The sequence below is a fragment of the Lonchura striata genome, chromosome 1A, assembly GCF_050655825.1.
Source record: "Lonchura striata isolate lonStrDom1 chromosome 1A, ASM5065582v1, whole genome shotgun sequence".
NCBI classification, from domain to species: Eukaryota; Metazoa; Chordata; class Aves; order Passeriformes; family Estrildidae; genus Lonchura; species Lonchura striata.
This window is the reverse complement of record NC_140741.1, coordinates 12,412,759-12,427,500: the sequence shown is the minus strand read 5'-3', so window position 1 is coordinate 12,427,500 and position 14,742 is coordinate 12,412,759. Positions and strand designations below refer to the sequence as shown.

Sequence of the window (14,742 nt, the reverse complement as noted above, 5' to 3'; positions counted from 1 at the left end):
GCTGAATATTTTAGCTGATGATATCTCATTCGTGTGGCAGACTGGTAACAGGAAAATAAATTACTCTCATCCTTTTGGTAAGCAACTCCAAATTTTCTGGACATAAATCTGCCCTCAGAGTAAGCTATCTAAACAGATTTTCATGAAGTTAAAAGGCTTGGATGTCTTAATGCATACAAAGGGTCAGGGCTGGCACATAATTTTGGGAGGACAGTCAGGAGTTTTTCTTCCAGGAAGTTAATTTTTCTCTTTGTTTTATTTATACCTCTCTGTATGTGTGCTGTTATAGTCATTGGCAAAGGACAGGCTAGAGAACAGTAGAACACAACATACTTTTCCTTAGTGTCTCATCAGAGGAGCCTCAAACAAAGGGAAATAAAATATGAAGTTTTGATATCTGAGCCTCAGAAAGTTCTAAATTCAAGTCTGGCTCTTATCTATGCTTGCCCTTGTCTGCAAGGTAGAGCTGGAAATCTTGAAAGAAAAAACACCCTCGCTGAATCAATGCTTGTAAAACTTGCAAAATATCTCCACTTCATTCATAACTCAGCCACTGATTTGATACATCTCTATTCCAGCAAAAAGAGAGGGTTTTTTTTTTTGATCTGTGTGTATTATCTTCCTTTTATGCCAAAAAATTTACACCTATTCAAAACTGCAGTAAAGCTAATCCCAGCTCAAATACTTGTTCATGCTGCAGCTTCTATCCAGTTTATTAATGGTTTTAACAGAAAATAAAATAGGGAAATTATAATGTACTTATTAAATTAAACAGTAGCACAGTTAAGACCGAGATAGCTGGTTGTGAATTGGGCTGAAAATACTGCACAGCAATACTTAGTTATTTTCTTAAACTCAAAAAAGCACAATGGAAAGAACTAAATCTAAAAATAGTCAAGCAGCAAGGGGTCCAATTCCTAGAGAAGCGAGGATGATTTTCTGTGTTTGGCTTGATTTGTAGTTGCTCAGCTGCTCTAGCAAAACATTCTGCATAAACTCCCAGATAGATGTTTCCTATGCTTACTTGCACCTCACCAAAAGAAACAATTAATATAGTATTTCTTGCATTTAAATCATGCTTGCCCTACTTCTGCAACTATAAGGGGAATAAAACTTGTTTTTACAAAGCAAGCCCTTTATCAATGTTGCCAAAAAATGAAAGCTCATAGCAACTGAGCATTGAGATGATAAAAATTACAGAAGAACAAATGTGAATCTTGCTATCAGAATATTAAAACTTCAGATAAAGATGTAGAAGAAATCAACATGAACTTCCTGAACCTGAAAACGTGCTGAAACCTCACAGAGGTGTCACCTGGGGGCTCATACAAAAGTGGAATCAGCTGTGGGGTTGAGGCTGGTGATGAAACAAGAGTGAAATAAGCTGTGGGGGTGCATATTGTTACTTACATTAATGGGGAGCTGAGGTCCTGAGCAGGAAAGGAACTTTTGGGTCCAAATTTAGTGCAAGACCAAATGGGCAAATTAAATCCAAGTTACTGTTATTGGAGCCTTTCTATCTTTTCTTCAGCAGAGCAGAGGGATACTCGTGAAGTTCCTTATCTGAGGTCCTTGGACTGGAAGGTGTGGGTGAGTAGCTGGAACTACCCATTAATTAATTTAAGCTCTGTTCAGGTTTAATTGGTGTGATTTGGGGGCTGTTTTTCTTGCTGTGAATTTGGAAGTGGGGAGAAGTGCAAATGCAGAGCTGGTGTTGAGGAGAGGGGTAAAGAGACCATGGTAGGAGGTGTGTTTTGTCAGGAGCAAGCAGCTGTCTTGTGGAGGAGGTAAGCTCATTGTGTGGGATACATGTGAACAGAATTCACTGAAGGGAATGTGAGTGTATCTTGAGAAAGTAAGAGGAGAAGCAGCTTTGGTTTTCTGGTGTTTTGCAGGGGTTTTTTTTTTTTGTTTTTGTTTGTTTGTTTTGGGGTTTGTTTTTTTTTTTTTTTTTTTTTTTTCCTGATCTGTGTGTATTATCTTCCTTTTATGCCAAAAAATTTACACCTATTCAAACCTGCAGCAAAGTTAATCTGAGCTGAAATACTTGTTCATGCTGCAGCTTCTATCAAGTTTATTAATGGTCAGTATAGCCAGGTGTGAGGAGGTGCCAGAGGCAGTCTGAGAGATGGCTGGAGAAGGGCTGCCTGCAGCCACCTTGATTTGGGTACAGAGGTGAGCAGTGTAACACCCGAAAACAACCTGTACAACCTCAGCCTGACAAAAACCTCAGTTACTTCTGAAAAAGGGTTCCTCACTATATAAACTATAAGCATTGCTCTGTTTTAGTGGCTGCGGAGAACTGATACCCCAGTGCAGGCAGTCAAACCCCAAAGCAAGGGCGGGGCATCTGTGGGAGTGATGGTAGCCCTGGAAAGGTGCATTCCATGTGCATTACTCCCTTTTCTTGCCATGTTGGCACAGTCTGCTGTGATGACAGGGTGCTGCAGCTTCCCCCCATCTTCCTGAGTGTGGGGTTTGTGGTCAGGAAAGCAGAGAGACATCAGGAAAACAGAGGTGCTGCTGCAGCCTGGCCCTGGCAGAGAGGGGTGCACCCAGAGACCAGAACAAACACAGCGGGTCCTGTATTTTCATGGATTTCCAAAAATCTGCATTCTAGTGTTCAAAGAGAGCAGCTGGGAAAGTTGAACAGGTGCTCCAGAACCTTGTGTTTTAAACTATTACTGCCCTTCAAACACTTCATTGTTGAACCCACCCCTACTCCCTCCAATTTGTGCCCTTTGCTGAGGAATTAGGGATGCCCTTGTCAGTGCAACTGAGCCAACACAAAATACAGATGTCTGGATCATGTGCCCCACTGGTTGTGACCCTTCCTTCTTGTAAACACTTTGAAAGTTTTTTGGTGGTTGTTTGCTGCTTTTGGGGCGGTTTTATTTTTTGTTTTGTTTTGGGTTTTTTGCCTTTATGAATTTGTGAAGAACAAACTTGCTGTATTTTAGGACAGTCCTTTACAAATTTAAGAATGTCAGCTTTGGAGCAGTGAAATGTATGTATGTTTCAAAGAAATGACTGGATGTTTTTTTTCCTTTTCTCTAAATACCATGTTAAAGACTAGTTTTCCTTAATGCTTTCAGGAACAGATTAACTTAATTACTGATCCCCTCCTCCTTTAAACCAGCTTGAGGCATTGTTTTTGGCAAAGTTATAAATGACTGAAAATAAGTTATAATGAGAACATTAGGCAGCCACAGCTTTAGTTTTCATTATTAGCACTATCTACAATACTTCACAGTACTTTTTGACGTAAAGCGTAGACCAAGGCCATGAAAAGAGCAAAGTAAAGAGGGCTTGTATTTATCATTTTGATATTGTTCTTATTTAAGCATTACTTAACTAGCAGAACAAGAGGAAGAGATTGTTGCTAACTACAGCTTGCAATTCACAACCTCCCCAAAGAAATGATGACCTGGTACATGTGCCCACAGCCTTACGTAAAAACAATATTTATAATCAAAGGGTAAAATTATGTGGCCCCAAATAGGCTTGGCAGACAGGGAGCTCTGTCAGTCATCTAGTGAGACTCTCCAGCTAACAGAGGGTGGTAAGAATCATGTGAGTGGGGGGGTAATGAAAAAATGGTGGTCATGTATGCTTTTCTTCAAGAGCCAGATGCTGGAGGCAAGTGATTCCACTCTAATTTTCTTTCTCTTGCCCTATTGTTTTTGTTTTTGTTTTTTTTTTTTTTTTCTTTTTAATGTATATTTGGGGTACTCGTTGCTGTAGAGGAAAGCTGGAAAATGTGATCCTAAAATTCTCTAGAGGCTCAAAAATCTATTGCCCTCTTTAAAGAGAGTTCCTTGATTCAGCAGACTGTTGTGTCTGATTTGTGATTTAAAAAGAGGAAAAAGAAACCAAAACCACTCTTATAATGGTGTATTGGGAAGGGACACAAGGCTTGGCAGCAGGAGAACAGAGGCAGTGTTGTAGAGAAGTTAATATGTACAACTGTGGCTAAATTAGAATTGGATGCTCAGAGTTGCACTGCAGTGTCCTCAGTACAACGTGAGATTAGATACCAAGAACATCTAAATCATTGTGATTTAGATCACTTATGCTGAGCTGCTGCTTAGGCACAAATCACCCACACCCCACTGCTCCTGGTTTTGTCTTTTGGGATGAATATTTTCGGCCTGCCCTGGTGTGATGCGGTTAGTTGCATTAATCTCTTCCTTTCTCCTCTGTCCATTTGGACATTATGGGCATCTAATCCTCAACATCCATTCCAAGTCGCTCACATGTATGCCTGGAAAGAATGAAGGAGACAGGCCTGGACTCCCACAATGACACCAGAGCTGTAGCCAAGTCAATGCTGGCATCTCGCTGGAGGCAGGACTGAGGAAAGCATTCACAGGAAGCAGGTGAATGCTGGCAGTGCATTTTTGAAAGAGAGAAAAACTTGTTGCATTGTTTGCAGCATACCTTTATGGTCAGCCAAGAAAAGCTAAAGTGTTTAGAGGGAGTCAAGAGATTCATCCCATGAAGTGGTGAGCCTGGGGTTAGTTCTGCCTAATGCCTCGAGCTCAAGACTTGTGTGTCCAAATTAAGTTAATTGTCTGGATTTCTTTGGTTCCCAAAGAGTTGAACTGGTGCACAGTAGGTACGAGTATGGAGGTGCATCTTGGAGTCTAACTCTCCTCCTTTCCTGTGAAGGGAGATAGATTTGTCTAGATTTTAAATAACTTTGTCTAGGTGAGATTAAACAGGGCCTAAGCATCTGGTTGCAAGGATCTTGGAGGTAAGCTTTCTGCATAGTCAGCTGAGAGGGGATGGTTTCTTCTGAGAATACTCAGGACCTTTTCAGGTAGACTTCTATTCTTAATCAGTCACTGAAAAATATATCCATACCTTCACCGATATAGGATACCTGCATTCCTAACCAGCTGCTTAAGCTAAAACCTGGTTACCCACTGACAGAGCATCTTACCACGGCATGCATATTCCTGCAGCTTCTGAAGACATGCTTAAAAAGGCAGGATTTTTGTTGCAACACCAATTTCTGATCTTCTACTGAAGGAAGCTCTTGTGTCAGGATATAATGGTATTTGTACTATTAAAAAAAAAGGCTCAGTGAAGGTTGTACATGTTTTTACAATTAGTTATTATCAACAAACAAATGCTATGGGGACTTTCACAGTTCCTGCAAAAATTGAAATAATATATTTTAAGTCTTGAGCTCTTGCAAGTACCTAATTTCATAATGCATGGAACTAAATAAACCAGGAATAAAATTAGGACAATATCAGTCCTTCCCTATCAGCCCCTGCTGCAGGGCAAAGGGCCTTTTCTGCACTAATTACGTCCAGTGTGCTGAAAGGTTGGGCTGGAGCCTCAGCCCCGCACAGCTTGGCAAGGGTCTCACATGGCTGGCCAAGCCTTTCTCCCCACTGACTTGACTACCAGGGCTGACATCTGCCATGTCCTGTTGTCCTCAAATGGAATTTTTCAAAGGTTCCTTCTCAAACTGTTGCCACTGACAGTCATGGAGGGAGCTCTGCTCTCTAGGTCAGCAGTTTTGTGTTTCCTGCCTGTATTTGCCAGCCCACCCTTGTAAGCTGTGTGCCTGAAGAGACTGCTTTGAATGAAGGTGCTCAGGAATTCACATGTGAGTATGCACAACATTTAGAGCCCTTCTTTTGTCTCAGTCAAGCTGATTCTTCAGACTCAGGCTGAAGCAAGCAGCTGATCTGTATATCTGTAAGACTGGCAGGATGATGTGTGATGTCATTCCTGTTTAAGACTGACCAAATATGTTGTGCATATCAGTGACTACCACCTGTGTTTCTGGGATAGTGTCTTTTTTCGGGTAATATAGCATCCTGTGTCTCTGAATGCTGAGAAAATACTTTCACTACTAATCCTGAACCCTGTCATAGTGTGTTTGCTCTGCTGGTACCTTTATCCATTGTGGGCTGCCAAAATCATGCTGTCCTTATCTCATTCAGAATTCTGGCTTTCATTATTAATTAGAGGTCAGCTTTATGCCTCCAACACCTGTTTGAATTATCAGGCCAAATTTGAAACTTTAGTAATGAATGTGCCCTGAGTAATGGCACGAGGATGAAAGTCAAAATCAGACCTTCACCTATGTAGGAATAGTGCTGGTAATAAGGCAAAGAAAATGTTGGGCACAAACATCTGTATTCTGTCTTTTAAAGTCTAATTGATGAAAGATTGTGAAAATGCAGGATGGGTGTCATGATGTGTAGTAGGAAAGGTGAGGTGGCTGAAGATTTGATCAAACTAAAAAGAGGATAAAAACCAGGAACTGGTCTGAGACAGGAATTGCTGTCCTGTATAAGGGAAAGTATATGTAATGGCATGGTTCTTAATAGGAAGAGTCAAACTTGGTATTTAGCTAATTACGTTAAAAGAGGGATGCAGAAGACACTGCTTGGGAACTGAAGAGTTGGTTGATTACTTGAACAAGAAGCATTTTAGCCATAGTGCTATAAAGTAGCCCATTTTAAAAGGTACTGTTATCTTAAGTAGTCATGCATCCTTTTGTTATTAAACTTGGTCTATCACTTGTTAGATCAAAATATTAATAATTGTGTTGGTAAAGTGTGTCTTTCAGTCCATTTCAAGCTTTGGCATCTCCTTCTCTGGGCTCATGGTGCAAAGGGTAAAATGCTACCGTGGGGCTGTTTGCATAGTGATTTATTCAGAACAGGAGAGGAACAGAGCCACTGAGGGGGAAGAGCTCTGCTTTAGTCTGTGGGTGAGCAGAAATGAACTGAGCTACAGGGAGGGTTTTGTTTGCATAACCTGTGGGTTTCATTTGCAAAAAACTGTGTAACCACAGTTATCCTGTTGGGTATCTCTGAAACAATTACATTTGGGAAATGTACTTAAGGAGGCAGCAAAGGCTACTAACTAGCTTTAGATTCTGCACCCTCCCTGGCTAGTGAGAGCCATACTTGTAGGCTGGTATAATGATGCTCTTTTTCACCCATTAAAATTGCTTATAGCTTAAAAAAAAAAATCTTAGAGAAGCAGGAAATTTGAGGAGAGTCTTGTGCGAGGAAATTACAGAGATGGGCTGAAGTTTCTCTGGACCATACCACTGCTGGCATCCAGAATAATTGTAATTTTGCTATATGTTGGCAAGAGGTTAAGACTGAGGAGTGCTTTCTCAGGGTCTGCAGACAGATTTGAGTAAATTCTTTGTCTTCAATGGTTCAAATGTGTGGTCAACTGTTCATTGCTTGATAAAATGGCTGGAGAAATGAAAACAATGTTGTGAGGTTCACTTTTGCAAGGGACCCAGGTACTCAACCTCTGCTATGAATTTCTAGCTATAGGTACAAGTATGGATATGAAGCATGTACTGTCCTTCTTGTCATAGTGTTTTTCTTTTACAGTTCATAAAAAAATTTCTACCTTTTTTCCAGAAATGGGTTATTTGGAAGTATGAAGGTATTGGATGTTAATGGAATTCAAGAAACATTTCAGCGATCCTAGGGATTTCTTGGGGGATTCTCTGAGGTGTTTGTGCAGATGATACTTTGGTTTAGAGAGAAATCCTGTTTTTTTTAATTTCATTACCGTGGCTTTTGACTTTTTTGATCATGGATTACACTTTGAATGCAAAGCAGTGTCATCTAGATAAGACAAGCTGAAAAATACTACAGAATTGATGGCTTTGTGCTTAAAGTGGTTACTCTTCCAAAATACCTGTTGCCTTCAGGGGAAGGCAGGGCGACCTGGTTGCAAGGAACAGCCCGGCAGCCTGGCTTCGCCCGGGCTACTCGGGCTAATAACACGCGTTAACACCAATGTGGTGGACAGTCGAAAGGCCTTTATTATCTTATCTCATGGGTTTAAATAGTCTTGGGGGACTTTGCTACGCCAGGGGGGTTTGGTAGGGTCTCTAGGGTTAGTCAGGAGTGGAAAACTACTGGGTTAGGTGTGGTTACATGCTCTGGGGGTAATAGATAACCTGCTGCAGGAGGAGAGGGGAGGGGTCTTTCTTTCCGTCACATCCTGAGATCTTCCGTTTGCCTGTCCCTATCTACTACAAATACCCACTTGCAAATATGCTCAACAGCAAACTTCTGAGAAAATTGTTCCTAATGGAATCAATTTTAAAGAAGGGAATTGCAGGCTATCCTGGTGTGATCTAGTGAGAGATAGGGCAAGCATTAGTAGGGTGGCTAAGGCTTGGTTTCATTTCAGAAAACTGTGGTGAATAGCAAAAGTAGGATGAAGGGGAGGGATTGGAAGATAGACAAAACAATAGAAAGAAAAGCAGGGAACATGAGATAAAGTATCTTCTCAGAAAGTGCTTTATACCTTACTTTTACAAGAAATGCTGCCTTTTGTTGAAGAACAGTCAGGAATCAGGACAAGGCAACAGATAGAAGAGAGAAGAATCCCCCTCTGAGATAAGTGCAAGGATTTAATTTTTTTTTTTTCTATTAACAAAAAATTTCTAGGATTTCTAGAGTTTTCATCCCCTGCTCTAGTAATGCTCTGGTTTGTGTAGTTCCCATATTGAACTCCTGGGAAACAGAGGCTTCTGGTTCTATTTGTAGTTTTCAAGAGGAGCAGCGTCACCATAGCGTGTTTGAGCGTGTATTGTTTTGCCTCATTGAGGGACACTTGTCCCTGGGGACAGCAGTTCATTTATCTTCATGTCTGTTCCAGAGGGAAATTGTCAGGAGCGGAGCACAGTTAGTTGTAGTAAGCTGTGTATGTGTGTGCTGTGTTTTGATGCAGTTCACTGACAGCTGGTAATCAGACCTAATCTGTCAAACTCATTTCACCTGAGACCTAAAGTGTAACTCCCATTCTGATCTTTAAGGTAAAAGCATCACAAAGCTGCTTGGCTCCTAACCTTCTGGCTTTTAGTACATAATAACTCATTTTATTTCCAAATTTTTTTCTTATTTCTCTTTAGAATCTCTACTTCGTTTGGCTACTGATGTTTTAGTTGTCAGCATCTGTTTGCAAAAAAAACCACCCAAAACAAAAAAGCCAACGAAGCCCCTGACTCCAAACTGAAAAGAAAATAATAAAACACAAAAGGCACTTGGTAGGACTATACAAACTGTTTGAATAGAATATTTTTTAAAGGCAGTGACTGCATTAACATATTTGATGTAGCTGAACTCCTATCCTTACCTGTTAGAGCTGTTCTTAATTGGGTGTTTCTGCATTTCTCACCAGTTTGCTTCTTTAGATTACATCTTTCAGATTAATTAGAAAACTGGAATCAATTACAGATTCCTAAAGAACAAGAATCTTGATTGTTAAGATTTTGTTACCTAGGTAATAGTTATTAGTGAACAGGATTCCCAACTACACGTTCACTTTGGCTGCTTCTGTTTCTTCTAATGGACTCAAAAAACAGGAGAGAAATTGCTCCACCTCTCAAATTCTGCATTTGAATTTTAAAAAGAAGTTTTTCACCCTGCTGAAACAGTTCTTGTTTGTCTAGTCTGTTTTCTTTTTTTTTTTTTTTAACTGTTGCAGGATTGACAATGTACTGCTTTTATTCTGAAAGCTGCTAAAAATATTCTGAGTAGAAGCTGAAAACGCAAGACAACAGTCTCTTGATGCTGAAATGCTTCATGGCCAAATGTTTGATGACTTCTTGTACTATTTTTGTTTCTGATGGCTCTATAGCACTCACAGAGATTTGCACTAGAAAAGAGGGAGAGCAGCTGACAAGGATTGCTCTTTGTAAGCTGGGCCCAAAAGGACCAACAGAATATCTTCTTTCTTACCTCTTCATCTGTTGCTTTCTTCTAAGGGGAAAATAGGCTACTGTGTATCTTCTATGAATATTAATAAAAGAGTGGGGCTGGTGGGATGATAAAATAGTGACCAAAGGGCCATGCTGTGCTTCTGAAGTATTCTCTTTCTAGTGCCAAAATCTGTGAAGTTTTTCAGGGTATGTTGCACTTGTTTCATCTTGCTGAACCAAAGATTTTCAGTTTGCAATCTTAGCCCATTTAGGTGTTATTTGGCTTCAATTTGAACAAGTATTGTATGGTTTGTTTTTGCTTTTTTTTTTTTTTTTAATAGATTATCTCTTAGACATAGATGAATAGCTTAAATCTATAGGAGCAAAGTATATTATCTTACTCTCAGCATCCGCCAGGTGAAATCTTTCTAAAATTTTCTGTTCTGCTTCTGTTGGCTGTGTTCTTCACATCCCTTAGCAAGTGGATGTGCACGATTCATGATCCAGGAAATTATAGTTTTCTTACATTAAATTATTAAAGGGTATTGGACTGGCTTTGTGTTACTGCACAAGTACTGTTCCATAAGAAATCTTACCATAAAACCCCCAGAAGTAATCTCTCTTAGCAACAGTTTATTACTGTCTACCAGGCTCTCTCTCAGAACTGAGATTTTAAGGAAGAAGTTGGAGGTACCTCACAGTTCCCCACACCAAGATTGCCATTAACATTACTTTTTGGGTTTGGCAAAAGCATTGGCTGTATAAAAACAGGGGAAGAAAGGGTGGCTTTTGAAATTATTTTGCCCTGGGCAGGGCTGAAGAAATAATGCTGAAACATATTAGACATGGGTTGATGACATGAGGTATGGTTGCAGGATATCATTGTGAGAACTGAAGGGAAAAACAAGCAGTGTTTCACTGAATGTGTGAGTCTTGACAATGCCATCAACACAGAGAAAACTTCCAGTACTATGAGCAGTGCCAGTGCTTTTCTGAGCTCAGGAAGTGCTTGTTGCAGCCTTGAGATTGCTCTCGCACAGAAGAAAAAGAGGAAAGTGCTTTGGGTAGCTGTTTGGAGAAGGCAGACCACAGCTTATTTCCCTGAAGTTGCATAGCTGTGGGGTGTTTTATTGACAATCTTGTATGATTCAAAGCTTTTTCTCCTGGAAGTCCATTTTTTTATTACAAGATTGTGATAAGTTGTTATATTTACACTAATTGCAGTGATTGATTTAGTTAATATATATAATAGAAGTACTAGAATTGAAGATGCCAGTGGAATCTTAATTTGGTCCTCTCTTGCTTATACACTATATTATAGTCTTAATTATGGAAATAATGCACTATTTTATTCATGCAGCTGTATGTCTACATGTATCCAGAATATTCTAAGTACATTGGTTATCTTAGGTCCTTATAGGTATTTCTCTCCTAAAAAGGTTGGCTATAAACTTACTAAAATCTCATATTAGTTTGCAGGCTCTTATTCCCCTTTCCTCTAACTTGCTACATCTCTGCAGACATTAAAATTATATCACAATGCTGCTTGGACAGATGCAAGAACTAGGCTGACAGTACTAGTACATCTTTTTTCCCCAATATTCTCTTGTTCCTTACAATGAGCACCATCTACCTCTGTTTTTGGGACTCCTGAGGCAGTGGCTGGCTACTTAATCTATTCAAACATATGTTCTCTTCCAACACAATGCTGGTGCACATGCAGACTGTACCAGATTAAAAATGAGCACTTATCACATCTGTGTTGCTTGAGAATCACAGTGTGACCATAAGAGCTCATAGCTAGCATACACATGCTGCATTTTAATCAAACCAACAATTAATTTGGATTGTCTCTGTGAGTTTGTTATCAGAAATGCTTTTCTTTAATAAGTGTAAATCTGAATGGTGATTTTTATCATTGCAAATGTATTTTTAAAAACGGACTTGAAGTAATAGATAGGATACACATTGCACAAAGCTATTGACACCATTAACTCCCAATATGCTCCAAATTCATTGTAAACCTGAATTAACAATACAGCTAATTTTTAACTTAATGTAATTTTTAACTTGCCTACACAATATCTAAAATTTTAAAGTACATCTGTAATATAGATATTGCTCTAAATTTGAAAAATAGAGAAGCCCTCTCTGAAGCTCCCAAAACTCTGCCTGTTCTCTTCCAAGTGCTCATAAAATTTTAACAGCTTGGCCAATCTCCTCAGCCTTTTGGCCTGACTGGACATAGAAAGGATAACTCAGTGGCCAGAAATGACATTTGGCTGTTGATTATTTTATCACTTTTTTTAAAGTGGTCTAAGCCAAGCTGCCTGTTTCCTTTCAATTCAAGTCTTTCTCTTTGCATAGCACATCTACTTAAAAAAAAAAAAAAAAAAAAAAAAAAAAAAAAAGGCATTTTTGGTCAATTCTAGATTTTTTTAAATTTCTACTCTTTAGGCAGTGCTGCAATTCAAAGAAACCTTTCTGTGGCTCATTATGTAGAAGGAACCTGGGCAAGTTCTGCCACAAATTTAAGCCACATCAAGCAGCAGAAAGTGATGTAGAAGGGAAATGTCCAAAATAAACCTTATTCTTTCCTCAAAGAATATGTACAGGCCACCCCATAGGAATTTAATTTAGATGGGGTATATTCATAGAGGCGTTTAAGCTGCCTCTTCCTAATAATGGGTTATGCCTATTACTGTGGTAGATTTTAAGCAGAAGCCAGTAGGCAATTGTGACTTAGCACAAGGTAGATATTTTGCTTTTCATGTTTATTTTATAGATTAATTATGTGTAGATGGTCATCATGCTGTACACTGTGGAAATTCTTTCTCCCTCTGTTATACTGCAAGATAGGCAAATAAACTTGGGTAAAAATGTAAAGTATCACTTTTTCTCCCAGGGAATGGCAAGACCTGGAAAACCTGGATGACAGTGAGCTGTGTGAGGGAAGGCTGCATCTCCACTCCACTGAGATCTGCAGCTGGTAGTCACGGCAAGCAACTGGATAGCCAGGGCTGTGGATTTCTCATAGCTCATACAGTTCTCATGCTGCTACCATTGTTACAGCTCAAGATTAAGCTCCAGACTTTCCTTGACATCAAAGGAGATATTTACATCAGGCTGAAGTTCTGCAGCTGTTTCCAGGCGTAATATCTCTGCAGTCCCATTCTCCAGTGCCAGCTGGTTCTTATTTCATGAGCTCAGACATAGCTTTGTGGGAAAAGGCTGTTCCAGAAAGTTGTTGCTCTGGAAGTCCCTATTCCCTCCATGTCTTGCCGTCACCAGGAGAGATCTGGAAAAGCAGAGGCAAACAGTGGTTGTTACCATGGCTGCTCTCATGAAGCATTCAGCCAGGAATGTTTCATGGTGTCACAGGAGCTGGCCTGAAAGCTGTCTCTGCTTGGCAATACCATGTCAGGTAAAACTGGCACCTGGTTTGTGCTGATGTGCTGGGAGTCTGAGAATCCTGTCACCTGCCTTGAAGGTGTTGAGGATCTGGGATGTTGATCCCTGGATGCAAACAGCAGTTGGCTCTTCCTTGGCTTCTGTTGCTATGCCTGTGATGCCTTGTGAAGGCTGACCTAGAACAGAGCTAAAAAATAAGTAGAGATTTATTAAGAGGCCTTAATAGATCCACTTTGGACAGCACAACCGAAAATGGCCACAAAAAATGGATGCCCAGTCATGGGGTCCTCACTTTTATAAGTTCTACTCTATTTGCATGTTGGAATTATTCAATTATAGTTTCAGGTTATGAAGTCCCATCCTGCTTGTTTTTCTCTCTCCAGCCCATATTGTTTGTGCTCTTGGGCCTGACATTGGATCATCTGTCCTTGGTCCCCAGCTGGAGAAGTAATTATTTTGTCTCCCTGCTCTGTGCAGGGAGCTCACCATCCCCTAATATGAAGCCCAGACCCACACACTAAAGCAGAACAGAACCTGAAAAATATAAAGCTAAAACCTGAGGCACCAGCTGCATGCCACCAACCCCAGAAATCCCTGAGGCAGGATGTAAGGCAGGTGGGAATGGGTTAGCTGTGCTCATATATGGGAGAGCATCTTCTTTCCTCCCCCTCTGTGTCCCCTCCTCACCTGACTGTAAACACAGCTGTTAGTTTGGAAAGGCCAGGTAGTACAAAGCAGTTACAGCAAAGGCCTGGTTTAAATCTTATACAGACAAGCCTTTGTATGAATAAATCAACCTCTTGCGACTTCTTCAACCTGTGGTTTTCACAAGTCATTGCAATGGCATTTGAGGCTTTATTCATGGGTCCAAAGGATCTCATCCTCTAGACTTAGCCCTCTGAAGTGAGCATTTAAATGCACTGGCTTGTTTCTGTGTGTTTTGAGTTCTGCTCTGACACTGATTCTTGCTATTTCCTTAGGCAATAACATAGATAGGTTTCTCTGTAAATTACTTAGGACCTGAAAAACTGATGGTGACTGTATGATAGCAAATAAAATGTTCACTGTCACTGAATTTTTCCCATATACTGGAAATTTGCAATTCTTGAAACACTAAAAATTATTTAAGCTCTTGTCCTTTCCACCTGATGTATGGAAACACTCCCCAGATCTGTGTTTGAGAGCATGATAATAATGATTCTAATGTATTTTTTTAATAAGTTTTTATGCATGCCAAAAATAAGATTTAAAAACTTTGTAGAAAGGACTTTCTTACCCTCTACTCAACACGTATTTTTATATGTTGATAATAATCAGAAAATGTTTGCAGTGTTGTAATCAAAAGAGGACAATGGCATCCTGTGGTAATAACTAGTTCAAAAGGTTAATTCCCTTAAAATAAGGATACTTTTTCCAGCCAATAGTAGTATGTCTGGTTTCTGCTAGTTTTAATAGAGACTGGAAGCATAACTTAAGTCCAGGTCAACAAAGTTTTCCCTAATAGTTAAGTTGCAAATTAATTTCTCACTCATTTGGGTAACTTAAGCTAAGTATCAATACTCTTATTTTTGTATGAAATTTTCCTTTTTCTTCACCAATAGTTCATTAATAAGGAATATATT

General features: G+C 39.8%; 1 long non-coding RNA gene across 1 annotated transcript in view; it reads left to right on the top strand.

Moving 5' to 3' along the window:
- The window catches only part of LOC110472996 (uncharacterized), a 165,184-nt gene that overhangs the window by 56,017 nt on the left and 94,425 nt on the right, over positions 1 to 14,742 (top strand). The window contains exon 5 of the long non-coding RNA XR_002465798.4: positions 1 to 1,590. This exon is cut by the window's left edge and continues 77 nt beyond it. This is a non-coding gene — a long non-coding RNA (uncharacterized LOC110472996). The remainder of the gene's footprint in view (positions 1,591 to 14,742) is intronic.